We start from the raw sequence: 19,069 nt of genomic DNA, 5'->3' as shown, positions 1-19,069 counted from the left end.
GTTTCTGCATGGTGGTGCATTGCAGGCTGCCTGCTTTGCATTTCTCTTTACTGAACTGCATGTTATCAATTTTGAATAATTTCTAAGAGATTTTTATTTTAAATTCTGATTATGTCCTTCAAAAGAGTTGCAGCCCTTTATGATCTGTTTTTAATGCAGCATTTTATAACCATAATCACTATTCCATCAACCTGGTGGCTAATGAAAATACTGACCAGGACCTGACCCAGGACAGACCATGCAGGACCTCACTGAACACAAATTCCCAGGCTGATATCATCTGAGCAGCCCTCACCCTCCATCACCTGTGTTTCCTGAGGAACACGTCCATGGGCAGTGCCAAAACTGCTTGGAAGTCAAAATATATCTACTGCTCCCTGTTTCCAGCTGGGCTGCATCCCCCTCAGTGATGGACATTAGATGGACATTAGATTGGTTCAACACGTACAATTGACAGATCCTCGTTGCCTGCTCCTTATCATGTGTAATCCTTGAGAGGCTTAACATATGCTGTTTAATAATTTCATTCTGTATCTTTTCAGGCATAAAAGTCAGTCTGACCAATGTATTTCCCTTCTCCCTTCTAAATGCCACACGCTGTGTCTCATCCTGCTCCAGTCCACAAGGACTTCACCTGTGCCCATATGTTTTCTGAGGCCAGAGATGACTGTGACTAGTTCCTTATGTATGCCAAGGTAAATTTTACCACACCTCAACAATTTGAGTATTTTCTTAATCTAGACTTTCCTGGTCAAGACAGACTTATTTCTTTTTCTAGGCTTACACATCTAGGCAGAACTCATTTTGTGCCTTAATCTGCTTGATTTTTCTCTACATATTTGTGTTTTGCTCTACGTTCATCTTTACACATCCATCTTTGATGTATAGCAACGCCGCATTATTCCCTTTTCCCAGGCTTTTCCTTCTATACTGACATTACTGTCCTGTGCTGTCTCACCACTCTGCACCTTCTCACTCTTCCCCGAGGTTTTTATCCAGCCTTCTTGTTTCTTCCCCTTGGTTTTTTGTTGCTAGTCCTTTAAAACAGGAAATAAATCTCTCTTTACTGGACAGGTGCATCAGGGTCCTTGAAGATTCTTCCTTCATCAAATGAGGTCCCACTCTGGACAACCATGCTGTGAAGCGAATCGAGCTTGAGCCTTCCCTTCTGCACCTCTTGCACATACAGATGTATTTATAGAATCCCAGAATGGTTTGGGTTGGAAGGGACCTTAAACAGCATCCAGTTCCAACTCCTGCCATGGGCAGAGACACCTTCCACTAGACCAGGTTGCTCCAAGCCCTGTCCAGCCTGGCCTTGAACACTTCCAGGGATGGGGCAGCCACAGCTTCTTTGGGTAACCTGTTCCAGGGCCTCTCCACCCTCACAGGGAAGAATTTCTTTCCAATATCCCATCTAACCCTGCCCTCTGGCAGTGGGAAGCCATTCCCCCTTGTCCTGTCACTCCAGACCGTTGTCCAAAGTCCCCCAGTTCTCCTGGAGCCCATTTAGGCACTGGAAGGGGCTCTAAGCTCTCCCCAGAACCTTCTCTTTTCCATGTTCAACAACCGCACCTCTCTCAGCCTTTCATTTACCCCAGCAGGGATGTGCCTGGAGCTCAGAGAATGGCCAGACATGGGTGTTCAAAAAAACCTTTTGGAGCACAGAATCCACACCATTGCATCCGGCAGGGAAGGCTGGGAAGCTCAAGGTGTCCAGGAGCCAGCAAAGGCTTGAACTGAGCAGTGGGCACCTTCTCCTGCGCAAAACTTCCTGTATGCGATTCATCCGGATTCCAAAGAGGGAAACACCAGATCTTTTCATTAAGTGGAACACTGCAAGGAACAAAACAGAGGTGTCACTTCTGGAAAAGGAAAGCTGATGGAGGTTTTTGATGTGCAAGTGTTGCCAAGGTGAGAAGAGCTGCTGTAGTTTGATAAACAGATCCAAAACATTTAATATGGGTCAGTTCAACATGACACTTCTATGTCTCTGGTGCTGTACTGCCTCACTAGTGCTGGGGTTCTGAAGCCAAAAATGCTCAGCTCACTCCTGAAGTCACCTTCTAAGTCCATGGATGATGCAGAGTGGAAGTGTCAGGGATGCCAGGAAGAGCTGAGCTGTGGCCATCAGGAATGTGGCAGCTCTGCTGTGGCAGAGCAGAGATGAGAACCCAGGTGATGATGATGATGAGCAGGAGCTCACCAGCCCTTGGAAGTAACAGCAAGGTCAGGGATGCCAGAAAGCACCAGTGAGAATCCTCTCTGGGGAGATAAGCAGTTTGGCAGGAATTGCTTCTGCGGGCCATGGCAGCTGTCATCAGGGCTTTGCTCATCCTCAGGGATTGTTATCCCTTTGGATTTGTGCATGGGCCCATATTGCTCCTGTGGCTGTCAGGCCAGGAGTCAAGTCAAGTACAGGTTTGAAATCTCCATGGTGTGGGGGAAGTGAAGTGTCCCAGTGTACTCACTGGGTATCCCAGGACACCCCAGCTGCTGGGGTTGTTGGCAGACCCTCCATGGAGAGGGTATAGGTGGCTGGGCAGTGCCTCAGACTGGTGGGTAGTGCTTTGCCAGCCAGACGAGAAAGGAGCACTGGTTGTTGTTCAAGGATGGGATCCTGGAGCCTGCCTATGTCAACACGCTGCCTGCAGCCTGCTTGGGTCACCAGGATGGACTAGGGAAAGTAGAAGTGTTGAGAAGCAAGTTTGCATTCCTCTGGACCACCCGGAGCTCAGGCAAGACCTCCCCTTGGCATGGATATGGGACTGTTCAGTGTTGTCCTTTGTTTTCCAGAGTCACCAGCAGGAGTTTACATGGATCAACAGGCAGGGAAGGCAGGGAGCAGGTAGCACCAAGCAGCGATTGATGTTCTTCAGAGACAGTTGGCACTGTCTCTGGGCTGCAGGACTTGTCTCCCACTGGTTTGAAGCTACAAGGAGGGCTCACGGGACAGGACTCGAGTCTGGGTCAGTGCCCGATCCCATCATGGCTCAGCTGATGGAGCAGGAAACACATCTTCTCCCTGGCTATGGGCTCATGCTGGGGCCAAGGGGGCTGACAGGAGCTCTAGGCTGGGGTGGTCCTGAGGAACTGGATCAGTGCTGGCAGGGGGGTGAGTGGAGAAACCCTCTGTTGTCCGCTGTGGGGGGTCCAACCGGCCCCAGGGGTTGAGGCTGGGTCATGGGGCGAGCACAAGGAGATGTGGCAGGAGCTCCATGCCTGTCTCTCAGAGGGCTGGTGGTGTGGGTGGGACCTCTGAGACTGTCAGAGCTGGCTCCTGCTCTTTTGCAGGTGGCGATGCCTTTTTGTGTTTCTGACATAATTGCACTGGCGTAACAACGCTGATGAGGCTTTTTTTGACAGTGCTTCCTACTTGTGCTGAAGGCTCTCCGCCCCCTCACTGCAGATGGGTTTAGGCTGCACGAATCTGAGCATGATGCTTGGGAGGAATCCCTGGAAGTGCTGCACTCTGCCTGCCAGCCCAACCCTGCCCTTGCTGGGCCACATGGGCTCCCTGCTCCCAGCACAAGGGCACAGGCGAGGTTTTGACAAGTCCTTGTGTCCTTGATACCCAGAGGAATGACAATATTGTTGCTCCAACACTTTCAGGTCCTGGTCCTTCTCTCTCCTTGCAGCCCCTGGCAGCTCTGCACAGCCCTGGTCCAGGTAGTGGTTGGCACTGCCACGTCCACAGGCTGAGCTGGGCCTGGGTCCTGGGCCATGGGCCTGGCTGTGCTAGAATAACCTCGCACAGAGATTTCCCCAGTGATGCTAAACTTCCTCTCAGGATACCTGTTGCATGTTCTATCAAGGCGCCCCAATGCATCTCAGTGCACATGAGGGCCAGCAACTGGGGGAAAAGGGGCTGCGAGCAAAGGCTGCTCTGCTCATGGCACCAGCCCAGCAACACAGCACTGAGGACTGGTCTCCCATGGCCAAACTTTCTGGCACCTAGGCACGGCAGGGGAAGTTGCCTAAATGGAGTGGGATGTGTTTCCTGCTCCCCAGTAAATGAAGGAGAGGGAAATGAGGTAGTAGCAAACCCATTCCCACTGCATCACTCCTCAGCTGGGCTCCTGTGGGTTGCAAAATACAGGTCCCATCCCTCACTTCTCCCTGGAGGGCTCAGCTTTGAATGGCCGACAGCTGCTGACAGAGGGGGATAGGGAAGATCTCCCCCAGGAAGCAGGGAAGGGTGCTGCTCCATTAGGCCTTTGGGAAGGCTGCGCCAGGCCAGTGATGCCAGAAAGCTGCTCACTGGTCCAGCCTGGGCTGCACATCTCAGGTCTTGCCTCTTGAGTTTTGGGGCCACTCAAGGCTGGGTGTGCACCTGAGCTGTGCAGCCCCAGATGCTTCCCAGTGAGTGAGTCAGGAGAGGAAGCCATCACCTCTGTGGTGGGATGTCTGATGAGTCAGAACTTCTGTAGGCTTCTCTTCAGACCCACTCTGGGCAGCTGTGACATCCAGGGCCCAGGAAGCAGGACAGGCATCAGGGGAGCTGAGACATCTGGAGGGAGGTGGCAAAAGGATGATAGGAGGCATGTCAGCTCATCCTTTTGTTGCCATTCATCATCCTTCACTTCCCCACTCTGCCACCAGCTCCTGGGATGCAGAGGCTGGGCCCCCACACTGACACTGCAGCCCTCTCCGCACCCAGAAAGCTCCCATGGGGATGTGACAACCTGGTTAGACCAGCGACATGCCATCTGCTGCAGATCACATGTAGCTCAGTGGGACCTGGAACAGGAGATGTCCCCCAGCAGAGCCTTGCCAAGGAGGCACATTTTACTGGACGGAAGTGCTATGAAAATTGGTAAAGACGACAGAATCTGGCCAAAGGCTTGTCTACTGTGAAGTTCAAATGCTCAGCTTAGAATTACAGAATCGTAGAATCTTCTGAGTGGGAAAGGACCCACAAGGACCATTGAGTACAACTCCTGGCCCTGCACAGGGCATCTCAACAATCCCAAAGTGTGCCTGAGAGCGTTGCTCCTTATTTCGTGAGGAAATGCAGAGTTTGGGTGGAGTGAAGCACTCGATATTGAAGGATCCACTTAGCACCAAGCAAATGACAAAACACTGACATTTCGACCCTAGAAGAAACTGAAAACTAATCCCAGATTGAAATGAAATCACTAAAGGGGATGCTGAGTCAGAATTCAGGTTATGGCACCTCCATGTTACTCTGGTGTTGTAGGACTCTGCTTTCAGGAACCTGAACCTGCTTTTCTCATGAGTCCTGCACTCATGTGGTCCTCTCCTTCCTGCTTTCCTCACAGCTTTACCAAGTTCCCCTTGATTCCTGGTGGTTCCTCTCCCACTGGTACCTCCAATCCTCACTGGAGCTCCCGGGGTAAATATAGAAATAACAAACGCACCATTTGCTTGTGATTTCTGTGGGTTTACTGTTTAAGCATTTATTCTATATAATGTCTCTTAGTTTGGGTTGCACTTAGAAGCCTTGGTGATAAGATAAAAAAATCTTTTTGTGGGAATTTTCTAAGTTTAGAGAAACCCAAACACTGACAGGCTGAGAGAAGCATGGGGTGGCTTGGCTGGAGGCCTCCATGCTTGGTTCCTATTCTGCTTTCTTTCTTTACCATCATCCAGCATCTCTCTCCTCACTGCCTCTTCTCTTGTTCCTGCCTCAGGTTCCCGTTCATCTCTTTCCTTTCTGGTTTTCCGGTTTTCCAATTACCAGTTTTGGCCTGAGCTGACAGCTTAGGGAAGAAAAGAAAAGGTGAATGTTAGCCTTGTTCTTGAATCAAAACACAGTTTTCTAAAGTTCTGAAGGCAAACAAAGGCAATTTCCTTAGAAATCTAGATCCTTCCTCCTCACTTCAATACCCCTTGGAAGTGCTGGCTCCCAGTGTCCTCCATAGCCACCGAGTTCCCCCTGCCCATCACTGGCTCCTGCTCCCTCTGCTTCCCCCAGCAAATCCCTGGCCCTGGGAGCCTCAGCTGCAGAAGCTGAGCTCAGCACCTGCTGCACTGCAAGACCCAGGACCTGCAGCCATCAGCCCTTTCTGGACCACAATGGTTGAAAACTGCAGGTATCCAGAAATCCCAGCATCCTGAGGGCCTTCCTCTTCTCACTCTGTGTGTCCCATTCCCTTCCACAGGCCCCTCCCCAAACCCAAGCACTGGATCTCCTCTCCATGGTTCCTCCCATGGAAAGAGGAACCACCTCTTCCTCCTCACCGTCACCTTCTCTTCTTACCTTTCTTCCTGAAGCATCGAGTTGGAAGCCCAGTGGTCCATCAGTAGTGGAGACTGTTTTAAGGTATCAAGTCACACAGGCCATGGCACGTGAGGGTAGAAGCATGCAGGAGTCTTTTGTGAAGTCTGGCAAAAGCTGGGATAAATACCTCCTGCATCTGAAGAGCCAGGAGGTGTGGTTGCTCTGACATGCTCAAGAACTTGTTTGATATAGCCTGACCTGTAAGAAAGAGCAAGAAAGGTTGCTCTGCGGTGCCTTGGATGGACTTTCCACCCTCAGCACCAAGCTGAGACTGGAGAAAGACACTAACTTGGGTAGTGGGACATCTCCGTGGGGCTAAGGAAAGCCATGGAGAAACTCCAGAACTCTATAACCCATCAGTGCTGAAGGCAAGACGGGGAAGGACTGAAGAGGGGACATCCAAGGAAGCTCCAGGCAGTGTCCCATTGCCCCTGCACTGTGCAATGGGAGCTGCAGGCTGTGCCAGATTTAGCAGAGATTTGGTGGTGCCCAGCCTGGATCACCAGCCCCACAGGCAGAGCAGATGCCACTAAGACATTATAAGGCACCTCATTAACTCTCATTAAGGTATATCCAGCTCCTGTAAGGTATTGCTAATGGGCAGCAACAGAGGTGGGGGTGCACCAGTGGACACCATGCCAGAGTCCAGCCCTGAACACCTCCAACTCTCCCAACCTGTCTCCATAGCAGAGGTGCTTCAGCCCTCAGGGCATCTCTGTGGTCCTTCCTCCTCTTTTTGCAGTCCCAGGAGCCTGCCCAGAGCCTGTCCAGCCATCCCTCATCTGCCAACGTGTGCCACTATTACAGCAAGGGAGAGCAGTGCAGATGGCATGAGGAAAACAGCAACATACACAATCTGGCCAGGGAAAGCTGATAGGAAGCAGAGTCCTTGGGAGAGCTGAGCAGAGCAGCAGGTGGAGGTCCCTGCACCAGCCATGTTGGGGGATGAGGGAGAATGGTCTCCAGCTTGGAAATGCCCCAGGGCACACTTATGACATTTGTTCTTTGATCCCCAGCCCCTCCAAAGTCTGGCTGTGCGAAGCTTGTTGTGTTACAGCCAAGAGACTTCCTGCTGTAGCATCTACAGTCCGTAAAAAATGAGGCTGTAATGGGGATTGGGAGCCCTCAACTTGGTGGGTGGCATAGCCAAGTCACTGTGCATTGGTGTGTCCACCAGTAAAACAACAGGAGACACAACTCTGCCTCCCTTTCAAATGGATGGAAAACACCATCTCTGAGCTGTGCAAACACTGCACGTTCAAGACATATCCTATAGGATATGTCTTGAACACACACAGGAGCCTTTCTTTTCTCAGGACTGTTTCCCAAAGCAGGTACTGAGTGTGTCTGGGGAAGCAGCCTGGGCAGCGGTCACGTTCCCAGCTGGAATACTGGGAACAGAGCAGTGCAGCACTCTCATCATAAAACTGTAGTCTACTCAGAGAAGGCTAAAAAACCTGGCAGGAAATTACAGGCATTACATGAGCAGACATGCAATTTGGAATACAGCCATGTTTGAGCAGCTATCAAAGCTGTCAGAAAACAGGGAAGAGTTAAATGTAAGATTGAAATGAGAGTCCAGACAGAGAGAAAAAACAGAGGGAAATGGGAGAGACTCTGAGTGCCAGATGTCGGCTGTCAGAGTGGGTTCCCATGTGATGGGAAATACAATGACATGTCCAAATGGAGACTGTAAGTGAGGTAGGAAGGTCCAGTTTGCAGCCAAGAGGTGCCAGGCTGAGGGCTGGCTGTGCCCACTTGTTTCCCTGGCACTTGACCACATTTTTAGTGATACTTGTTAATTTTTTTCCTATTAATCCTTGTCTCATTCCATGGATGGGGAGGACTCCCCCAGTGAGAAACCAAGGAGAGGGAGCTGCCCTTTGTCTGAAGGAGCAGCAGGAATGCATGGAGCTCTGCCCTGGGATGGATAATGAGTCAGTCAAGAGTATCCTGGTTGGAAGGCAAATTGATGTACTCCTGGTGCTCAGGTGATGTACTCCTGAATGTCTGCTATAGACTTCCATATCAGGAAGCAGAAGATGAAGTTTTCTTCAGACACCCAGAAGAAGGCTCCTGTTTGCAGGGCATGGTCCTCATGGAGGACCTTAATGCCTGTGATACCGTCTGGAGGGACAGCACAGCAGGGCACAGGCAATCTGGGAGGTTTCTGGAACACTCTGGCAAGAATTTCCTAATATGGGTGACAAAGATCCAAAGAGGGAAGGCACTGATAGACCTGTAAACATGTTGAGGAATGTGAAGGATGAGGGCAGCCTTGGCTGAAGAGAACATGGCATGGTGGAGGTTAGAGTCCTGAGGGAAGGGAGCAGAGAAAAAGGCAAGATCACAAACCTGGACTCAGGAGAGCAGACTTTGGCCTCTTGAGGGATCTGCTCAGAAGAGTCCACAGGATGCAGTCCTAGCTCTCTAAGGTGTCCAGGAAACATGATTCAGGATCAGCTACTCCACTCCCCTCTGACAAACAGGTGTAATGCTGGGGCCTTTAGAACTGGCTCTGAGCCAAAGCTGACTCATAAGATGAACTCTTCAACCTAATATTATATCTAGCCTAGTATTGTATTTAGCCATATATCTGCTTATTAACCAAGATGCTATATAATCCTTAGTAATGCCTTAAGAATATACATTTATGCTTGTTAGCACAGCATGTTATCATTAATTAGTAAGGCCTGTATGTGTTACAAATATGCCTTTGCAGCCAAGGTCGCGAAAAGTGGTAGGGCCTCACGTAGTCGTAGCTGGTTCATATTTGAGATATCAATGTAGCCGTAAGTTCTGTATTTAGTGACTAGTCAAGGCCATAGGGCATTTGACAGTAGATGGCCCAAATCGACTCCTGCAGTTTCCCTCTGCGCCCTGGCCAGGCCTAAGGGGAATACCAATAGAGGAAGAAAGCCAGGTTGTTTTTCCGCACCAATTGAATGACGTCAGCTGGTTTGTTTAATATATGTAAGCTGGACCCTCTCACAGCAAAGATGGAGGCTTCACCTGCAGGTGGACACACTGCATAGGATTTCCCAGTTACTGGGAAGAGGTTCTCCAGACCTTCGCTGTGACCGGGGCCTTTCCAGCTGAAGTGTGATCTGGATGACGACAACTACTTAGTGTAACTGGTGAGGTATCTCTCTCTTAATCACTGTAAGTCTTTGTAGTAATGATTAGATGCATTGCTAAGTGTATCCTTTCATAAGTCACTGCTTCTTTTGTAATTCTTTACTGTCTTGCACTATAGTAAACTTTTACACTTATTCTTTAAAGTTGGTGTCTGTGTTCCTTCAGTCCATCCTCATTACTGGGGGAGGGAGGGGGCAAAACAGATTGGCAAAACAGCAAGTAACCAAGTAAAAGTAGCAGGGGCTTGAACAAGGCACTCCTGACAAAACCCAGGCATAAAGAAGAGGTGTAGAAGAGGTGTAAGCAGGGAGGACAATGCACGGGGAATCCAAAGACGCTGTCCGGGTGTGTTGAAAGCCAAAGTCCACCTAGAGCTGAGTCTGGCAGGGAACAAGAAAGGCAACAAGAAAGGCTTCTACAGGTACACCAGCAGCTACAAAGGAGATGGAGGGACTGAAGCATCTTTCATATGAGGAAAGGCTGAGAGAGCTGCGACTGCTCAGCCTGGAACAGAGCAGACTTGTGAGGGATCTTATTAATGGATATAAATAACTGGAGCTGGATGCAAAGGGGATAGATCCAGGTTCTTTCCAGTGGTGCCCAGCACCAGGAGAAAAGGCAACAAGACACAACCTGAAATACAGAAAATCTTTCCTAAACAGTAGAAAGAGCTGTTTTACTGTGAGGTTGTTGAACACAGGAGTGGGTTGTTCTGAGGGGCTGCAGAATCTTCATCACTGGAGCTACTCAAAGCCCATCTGAAGATGGTCCTTATCAACCTGCTCCCCTTGGCCATGCTTTGGGAGGGGTTTGAATTATGGAATCACAGAATCATTTAGGTTGGAAAAACCCTTTAAGATCATCAAATCCAACCATTAACCCAACACCTTGTTCATCACTAAACCATACCCCCGCATACCACATCCACATGCTTTTTGAACACTTCCAGAGGCGGTGATTCCTTGGGCAGCCTCTTCCTATGCCTGACCACTGTTTCTGTGGTGAATTTTTTCCTGCTGAAGACAGCTCTAGCACTGCTTTCTAACCTCAGCAACTCTGTGGATCTTTGTTTGGTCAAGTAATTTATCTAACATCACCAGATACGTAAAGAAAGGGCTGTGGATCCTCTGTGATACAGGAAGAGGCCCCACTCCTCTGGTGGTCTTCCAACCTCTTCAGCTCTGCTGATACATGGCTGTGGTGTGCAGGATCCCAAATCCAGCCTCCCCTGGAGAGATGGACGCATGTCCTGCCACCAGCACAGACTCTGGTCCTGCCATGCTGTGAACACAGGCAGCAGGTTGTGTTCCAGCTGGGACACTCCTCCTGCCACACTGGAGCCTCCCTGCGACGTGGCTCCGACTCCCTCCCCACACACATGCAGTGGCAAGCTCATTGCAAGGTTTTAGGCTGCTGTCCACTGAGCAACTCAGGAATTGTTTTCTTTTTCTCTTCCTGCTCCAAGGCCCATTAGAGCCTGGAAATACCCCCAAAACACCCCAGTAAGGTTCTAGAAGTATGGAGGGAGCCCAGCTCAGATATATCGTGTCAGTAACTTGTATTAAATTAAACCAGAGAAAGGATCGATCTGAATCATGAGCACAGCCAGAGGTGTGGAAGGGAGAGGAGTGTTCTCAGAAAGGCAGGTCAGCTGAGAAACAAGGGCAAGTGCAAGCAAGGAGGAAAAGGGGCTCTGATGCCACTGAAGTGCAGGGACTGCCTGGCTGGAGCAGAGGTCAGTCCTGGACAGCTGCTCTGGGCTTCAGGGAGAGGGTCAGGAGTGACTCTGGCCCTCATCAGAGAAGTGGGCTAATGCTGTATTGACACAGCAAAGACAGCATGGATGGAAGAGAACAAAAACCACAGAGTCAAGCCTGGCCAGATGTGCCAGACCTCTAGGTTGGGAGAAGAGAAAATGTAGAGGTAATTAAGGCCTATAAAAGAACATCCAAAAAATCCAGATCCATCTTAAGTGAGGGCAAAGGGGGTTAACTGCAGTCATTAAGGGGAATACTCATGAGAAAACCAGGGAACTTTGGCCTGTTTTGATCTCGCTTCTGCTCATACCAGAGTTTAAATCATCAAGCGTGAATGGGATCTGCTTCCCTGCCATCCCTGGGCACAACAGCCTTGTACCAAGGTCAGCAGTAGAGAGAGCTGGGGCTACATAAGGGGAAACTGAGGTATGGCAAGGGGGTGGTACAAACATGGGTCATTCTCCACCTCCTGTGAACAAGCCTGTCCATGAGGTCATGGTGTTCAGGGGTTGGTAGAAGCAGCTCCCTTACACTTGCTCTCCTTCTCTCTCAAAATAAAGAGGATGACAGGGGGACTGGACCAGCCCAGTGCTGTCTCCTCCCACATCTTTGGGATGATTTATGATGATCCTTCCCTGCAGAGCCTTGCACCCTGCCAAGGTCCCTTCTGCATAGTCAAGGGCCACTGTGCTGTAGCTTCTCCCAGCTTACGGCAGTGGAGATCTCACACTGCTATTGTCTTGTGCATGATGGTTGGGAGACATGAGTAAAAACAGTATTCAGCTGTGACACCAGAGAGCAAGGAACCAGAACATTCAACCACGGTAATCACAACCTTATAGAGTTTGCTGGGCTGCTGCTTTTCCAGTTGGCTTGCTCCAAAGGCACGGCCTTGAGGCTGCACCCCTAAGCAGTGTGCAAGCAGGCCCATAACCCCTCCTGATGCCAGGAGGATCATGCCCTCCTCTCACCCAAGTGCACTCATTTGGGCTGGCTTTCAGGGCTCCCCTGTTGTGACATGATGGGGAAATATTCACCGCAGCACTCAGGGTCGGCAGCCTCTCACGTGTTACCCCAGACACAGCCCAGCAAACTCAGACTGTGGGTATGGGTGTTGTGCCCCCGGTGACCTCCCCGTCCCAGGTGGCTTTCAGTGACATCCTGAGAAGAGGCAGCCAGCTGGGCTAGTTCAGTCAAGGACACCCCAGCAACTGCCACCCATCAAGACTGTCAGGGCAGAAGGTGAGGGTGATCTCCTGGCACCCTGAGGAGAGCACTTTCATGCTCACCTGAGCTCACCTGGCCAAACAATCCACTTTTCCAGCCAGACGACATGGCTCGTGGTGCTTTTAAGGGTTCCCAAGTCAAAGTCCAGGCTCTCAAAAACAGGAGTTATTTTGAACTGAGTAGTCTTCGGACTTTTTAAATTCCTCTTCTCATTTCTAAGAATGCAATTTTCAATCACCTCAGAAGTTCAAGAGCACAAGCACTGGAGTGGCTTCTCCTAAGGAAAAGCCCTCAAGATGAAGTTGTGTTCTCCATTCCTGGGGAAAAACAACAGACATCATCTGCTGGAGATGTGGCTTTTGCTTCTCCTCGTCTGGAGTTTAATCTGCATTCACAACCAAGGTCACCTCGCCCAACACTGGGTTTGAAAGGTGACATGGTGACAAACCCCCTCTCCTGTGCAAGGCCAACAGCAGCTGAGCTGGTGCCACCAAGGCCCCTGCTCAGCTGCATTCCAAGAGCTAACCAAAGCAGTCCAGCAGATCAAGTTGGAAGAATAACTCCTTCAGTCCATATCCCATAAATCTAAATAAGGGATCACAGTTTGTTTGCCAATTCCTTACACTGTGGATGATTGTGGATCACTCACCAGTTCAAGTGTAGGTTTTGATGTGCAAGAGGAGCATGTGCTGTTGACAGAAACAGCTCCAATGTGAAAATCAACAACCAACAGCCTAGAATTGATGGGGTTTGCATCCTTGGGGCTCTCAAGCTCAGCAGGAAACATTGAAGGGAACAGCCCCCCTATATAAGGGCTGCACAATTCGAGGTGCACTAAGAACAATAATCCACATGCAAGGAAACTATTATCCTAACCCCAAGTGATGAAGTGGCCACCAAGGGGTGGCCATGCTGTAGGGTGAGGCTGGTGGTCCCACACAGGGCACAACAACCTCAGGGAACAGGGTGAGAATGCTCAGAGACCATTTGAGCTCTGCAGAGCAGCTGAGTGATGAAAATGCCATCCCCTCTGCCTGAAACAGGTGGTAGAGAGGAAGGAAGAACCATCTGGTTTGCCTTTTTTTTGTTGAATTATCTCCTAAATAAGAAGCTAAGTAAAAGAGAAGACTGGGATTTTCATTTTACAGTGAAATAAGGTACATTTTGCAAGTTGCGCAAAATCAAACTGACGAGAACTGCTCATTGAGAGTGTCGGATTAGTGAGGTGATGTACATTAAAGTGTTTGGAAGCATGAATTGCTCTGAAGAGCTCGGTGTTGCTCTTACTCCGTCTGCTTTCCCCAGCAGCAGGGTTGTCATTTGCAGCTGTGTTTGCAGCAGACATGCTGGTGACTGATTCCTGTGCTGCTCATGGTTCCAGAGGAAACCTAAAGACGCACGCAGATTTTCCCCATCAAGTAACAGGGGGTGCCCACAGCTTCCTCTGGAGTACCTGGTGATAGGCAGTGGCCGTCAGGTCACTGGTCTCTCCAGACCAGGAACCAAATTTGTGCTGGGACTCTGGGGGAGCTCCATTAGTGCTTCTTTCCCAGCAGAACCCACAGCAGTTTGCTCCCATGGAGTGAGCAGCCTGGCGAGTAGCTGGCAGCTTCCTCCTCCCCTCCTCAAGGGGCGTTACCCACTCACTGCTCCGGGCACAGGGGAGCTGGTGTTCCCATCGGAAAGAAGCCTCTGCAAAAGGCAGCAGGGTTAAAACGAGGCTCCATTTTCCTGTTCCCAGTCTGCTCTCCAGAGCCTTTCTGTGCCCCATGCCTGGGTGTCTGGCAGGCAATTTACACCACAGATACATGAACATGCAGAGAACCGCTAGCACCGCAGCCTTGCTGGATCTGTGCAGGGAAAACTTCCTCTGGAAACACCAGGGCTCCCCTCAGCCTGCCCTTCTTCCCAGGAGGGGTGTGCAGGGACACAGGGTTTGCTCTGTGCTCCAGGCTCATCACCCCAGCATGGCTCATCCCCAGGCAGTGCTTCCAGCTCTGGGCAGTGGCAGGTTCAGAGCTCTCCAGCCCCTGGAAGGCACCTGGTGAGAGTTCATGCAGAGAGGAAACTGAGGCAGGAGTGAAGTAACTTGGCCAAGGGGTTCCTTGAGCCTCATATCAGTGTTCAAAAAGTGCATGGATGTGGCAGCTGGGGACATCGGTTAGCGATGGGCTTGGCAGCGCTGGGTTAATAGCTGGACTAGATCTTAGAGGCCTTTTCCAACTTTAATGATTCCATGATTTTATGGTTTTTTTTCTTCCTTTCTGGCCCAGCTCCACCAAAACACAATGCCTGGTACTCAGCATTAGCCACACACACTGCAGCAGAGCTGGCAGCATGGGGAGCACCACTCTGTCCACCTCAGCATGGCCTCAGCGCTGTCCCTCCTGACAGTTGAGGGGAAAGGAATCCCTGGGAGCCCTGGAAGAGAGAAGGGAGTAAATATGGAAGGGAGAAAATATGATAAACAAATCCCGGTCATTAAAATGTGAGGTTTGCTTCAGTTTCCTTCTCTCTCAATCTGGAGGGATTAGCACCAGCCAGACAAGAGACCTGTCAAGGCACTTATAGCAGTGTTGCTTAGCCTGGCCTCCAGCTGACTTCCAGCCAGGATGATTTCTGAGAGACCAGCATCTCCCTGCAGCACTCTCTGAAAATATAACAAAAAAGGAGGGTCAGGGAGGAAGCTGCTCTGGAAGCTTTTCTTACACAAAGAATGGCTCTCCATCAGCAACACCGCTGGGCCCTGACAGCCATGTCCCCAGCTCACCTGGGAGCACTGCCAGCACAGCCACATTTCCACAGATCCTCAGAGCCTGCCAGGCTTCCGGCACACACAGAGCATGGCCCAGTGTGGTCCCTGCCCCAGCATCCTCCCAGGACACGTGCCACAGGGCAACCATGCTCTCCCTGGGGTGCAGATGTGGAGATGGAGCAAAACGCAACCTTGAGCCCTGGGAATGTGCTGTTTGGACTCTCAGAACAACACGGTTTTTTTCTCAGCTAGTACAGGGGCTCTTTTCCCAGGGATGCTGCTCTTGGCTACCAGGGCTCTCAGCAGCCTTTCCAGCCTGCCTCTGCCATGGCACGGGAGGAATTATTTTGGGTTAAAGCCAAGCTCTTCACCAAGCTCCAGTAACACAGAATCATAGAATCCCAGAATGGTTTTGGGTTGGAAAGGACCTTGAAGCTCATCTTGTTCCTTGCCCTGCCATGGGTAGGGACTCCTTCCACTATCCCAGGTTACTCCAAGCCCCATCCAACCTGGCCTTGAACACTTCCAGGCATGGGACAGCTACAGCTTCTCTGGGCAACCTGTGCCAGGGCCTCCCCACCCTCACAGGGACTAATTTCTTCCTGATATCCGATCTAACCCTGCCCTCTGTCAGTGGGAAGCCATTCCCTCTTGTCCTATCAAGGAGCTCCAGCAGGGATCAGGAGGCTGCAAGGACCATTGCAGGATGGCAGCGCTGTCACTCCACTGGATCACAGACACTTGCTACAGTGTCTGTCCGGGCAGGGCTGGGGCTGGGAGTCCCACAGGGATTAGGCTGATCAGCCATGGTGGAAAGCAAGGACAGCCTCAGGTGTACAGGGGCAGACAGGAGATGTAGGTGATGCCCCTATTCAGCCCAGCTCTGCTGCTGCTTCTCTGGAACCCCAGCTGGTGCTGTCCCAGCACAACAGCACCATACTGGGAGGCCACATACCTGTAGGTGCCACGTCCCCATGCGCAGGGCACAGAGGACTGCTAGGGCTTTTCTGTGTAAGTTAAATGTGTCAAGACAGTGGGCCAAAGGCTCCTTTTCTGTTTCTCTACCTTGCAGCTGCTGATGTGAAGAGCAGCAGCATTGCTGCAACAGTGGACGGTGTGCAGAGCTCTGCCAGGAAGGGGCACAGCTCAGCTGTGCCAGGGTAGGTGGGAGGGAGGGGGACACTGGGAACCATGAGCATGGACAGAGGCGCGAAGGTCTAAGGATGGGGGGAAGAGGTTGTGCCAGCTCTGCCCGTGGCTGTGCCCCTCCAGCACTCCCTCCCTCCAGCTGCACCATGAGGATAACACCCATGTTGGGAGTTCTTGCCAATACCAAAGCAAGACCAGCAATCCTTGCTCTCAGCTGTGGAGCCATCCAAATACCCACTGGGAAATAAATGTTAGTCCAACTGTTCAGAGCCTCTGAGCCCCTTTTGGGCTGTCTCTGCCCACTCTCAGTGCTGAAGGCTGCCAGGAGCAAAGGCAGCCTTGTGCATGCTGTGGCACACGTGCAACCTGTTCTTTCCTTTCTCCGCTCCTTTCTTTCAGCATTCATCCTTCCTAGTGTCCTGCAGCCCTAAACAGCTGTATAAGACTTCCAGTGCAGACAATATTCATACAAACCACATCTGGCCCCCTCGGACCAGCCTGTGCATGGCACTCGGGGCAGGCTCTGGGCTTCTCCAGAAGCTTCTAGAGATTTCCTGGCTTTCACTGACCTGTCCCATCGCTGCAATGAAGGCAAGACTCATTGTCCCTGTTTTACATGGAAGGAGCCATAGGGTTATGTTTTAAGTAAGGCCTGAGATCATGGGTGCCTCTTGATCTGGGTCCCCAAACCACAACTGGCTGAAGTCTCCTTCTCTGCCTCATCTTCAGTGTCAGACAAACCTGGCACACACCAACTGCAATTGTATCTGGCCAAAGCAAAGCAGTGACCATGGCCACTCAGATCTGTCATCCAGAGCCCATCCCCACAGGGACTGGGCCCTCTTAGGGTCATGCTAAATGCTGAGAGCTAAGGAGAAAGTTCAGGCAGGAAGATCAATAAATTGTCATTTTAAAAGGAAGTCTCGGTAGGAGAAGCTGCCTCAGCAGACAGGAGAAGGTGGTTGGCCACATCATTTGGGCCCTGCACAAAAAGAAAGACATTGAACATGCCCAGAGAAGGGAATGGAGTTGGGGAAGGGTCTGGAGCACAAGTCTGATGAAGAGTAGGTGAGGGAGCTGGGGGTCTCAACCTGGAGAAAAGGAGGCTCAGGGAGTTTGGTGGATGTCGGGCTCTTCTCCCTGGTAACAAGTGACAAGATGAGAGGAAACAGCCTCAGGTTGTACCAGAGGAGGTTTAGGTTGGGGATTAGGGAAAATTTCTTCATGGAAAGGGTGGTAAGGCAGTGGCACAGGCTGCCCAGGGCAGTGGTAGAGTTACCATTCCTGGATATAGGGGTAAATGCCCTTTTTCTAGAAGATTTTACTACGAGGAATCAGTTATTTTGCTTAGGAAAAGGTTTCCTGCCCCTTTCTCAAGACAGTTGCTGTTCTCTCTCCTCCATTACAGAGAGATTCTCTCTCTGATATGTGAGGAGAGAGATAACGTTCACGGATATGTTACAGGGCCACCACGGCCCAGAAAGAGCTGGGGGGCCAGCAATAAAAAAGCCTGAAGAAGGAACAGGAGGCATGCCTTCTTAGGCCCAGCACTGTTTGCAGCTGGTGCAGCTTTCCTTTGTAAGTTTTTTAGTGTTCTCGACTTCAGAATAAACCTGTTTGGATTCTTTACACTGCGCTGGCATTTTTGGGGGTACCTGTGCGTATCTTACCTCACACTGGAAGTGTTCACAAACCATATGGTTGTGGCACTTAGGGACCAGGTTTAGTGGTGGCCTTGGCAGTGCTGGGTTAATGATTGAACCTGATGATAGTCAAGGGCTTTTCCAACCTCAGCGATTCCATGATTTACTCAGGACTTGATGCTTTAGGTGAGGTACTCCCAGAGTTTCGAAAGCCTCTTCGTGCTGGTAGGTAGATGTTAACCAGTCTCCAAGGAGCAGCACAGATCACCCTCCCTTCCCCTTTTTGTTCTGGGCTCTTGTCAAGATGAGCTGGGATTGTGATACTGAAACACAGTTCTTATGTCCAAGTTCACCTGTGCCTATCAAAGGAGAATGGAAGCAGCTAATGAAACATTTAATTGCCATGTCTAGAGGGAGAGCAGGAGTTACCTCTTTCCAAAGTCCCCAGGCAGCATCAGGAGTGTGGAGAGAGCTTGAGCTCCCTTTGATATGATAATTTTACAGAATAGGAGAGATGCAAACACAGTCAAAGGGGCTGAGGAAAATCAGACAGGCACAGGAAGGGCTGGAAAACCAGTGTCATACCTCCTGGTTTCTTCTTCAGCATAAGGGAGGTGTAGGTAACTAATAGGCAAATCCCTGGAGTGGAAGGATGCTCTTCCCGAGAGGCAGGGACCTGCCCCAGCACCCAGTGCTGTTTCTTCAGCCCTCACTGCCACCCTTGGAAATGATGGACATCAGAGAGGACAGTGATGGACATCTGCCACGAGGCCTGTGAGCCATAGAAAACCTGCCAAGAGCCTTGTGGAAACACCCAAAGGAAGCGGACTGTCACCTGGACAGGGACCTTACATCATCACTGCTGGGTACACACAACATTCAACCTGTGCACAGGGACCCAGTGATCAGTCTCTGAAATGTGGCAGCAACCTGCAACAAGGAGAAGTCCAGAGATTTCTCACCTGAAGCCAGAGGAGAGAGGGAAGCAGGATGAGCATTTTCCAGAAAAGTCTGGAAATTCACTTGAAATTCTTCCTAAGGCATCCTGGTAAAAGGAAAAAAAAAGGCACATTTGTATTTTCACCCCCCCAAAAAAAAAAAAAATTGTAACTGTATATTCTAAAAAACTTGGTACACTTTCTTCCGATATTTTAAA

The 19,069-nt window shown here is 50.5% G+C and overlaps 1 long non-coding RNA gene across 1 annotated transcript; it reads right to left on the bottom strand.

Moving 5' to 3' along the window:
* Window positions 1–5,395: 5,395 nt before the first annotated feature.
* Window positions 5,396–18,262, bottom strand: LOC127478091 (uncharacterized). Its single transcript, XR_007907120.1, has 5 exons — window positions 17,941–18,262; window positions 13,654–14,787; window positions 12,439–12,683; window positions 6,224–6,442; window positions 5,396–5,723 (listed from the first exon to the last, which is right to left on the bottom strand). It is a non-coding gene; the product is annotated as an uncharacterized LOC127478091 (long non-coding RNA).
* Window positions 18,263–19,069: the final 807 nt, after the last annotated feature.

This window comes from Manacus candei, unplaced genomic scaffold (genome assembly GCF_025592945.1).
Source record: "Manacus candei isolate 608988 ecotype Guabito, Panama unplaced genomic scaffold, ASM2559294v1 h1tg000057l, whole genome shotgun sequence".
Lineage (NCBI taxonomy): Eukaryota > Metazoa > Chordata > Aves > Passeriformes > Pipridae > Manacus > Manacus candei.
Note: the sequence above shows the minus strand (reverse complement) of the source record. Positions and strands in the feature narration are given on the sequence as shown.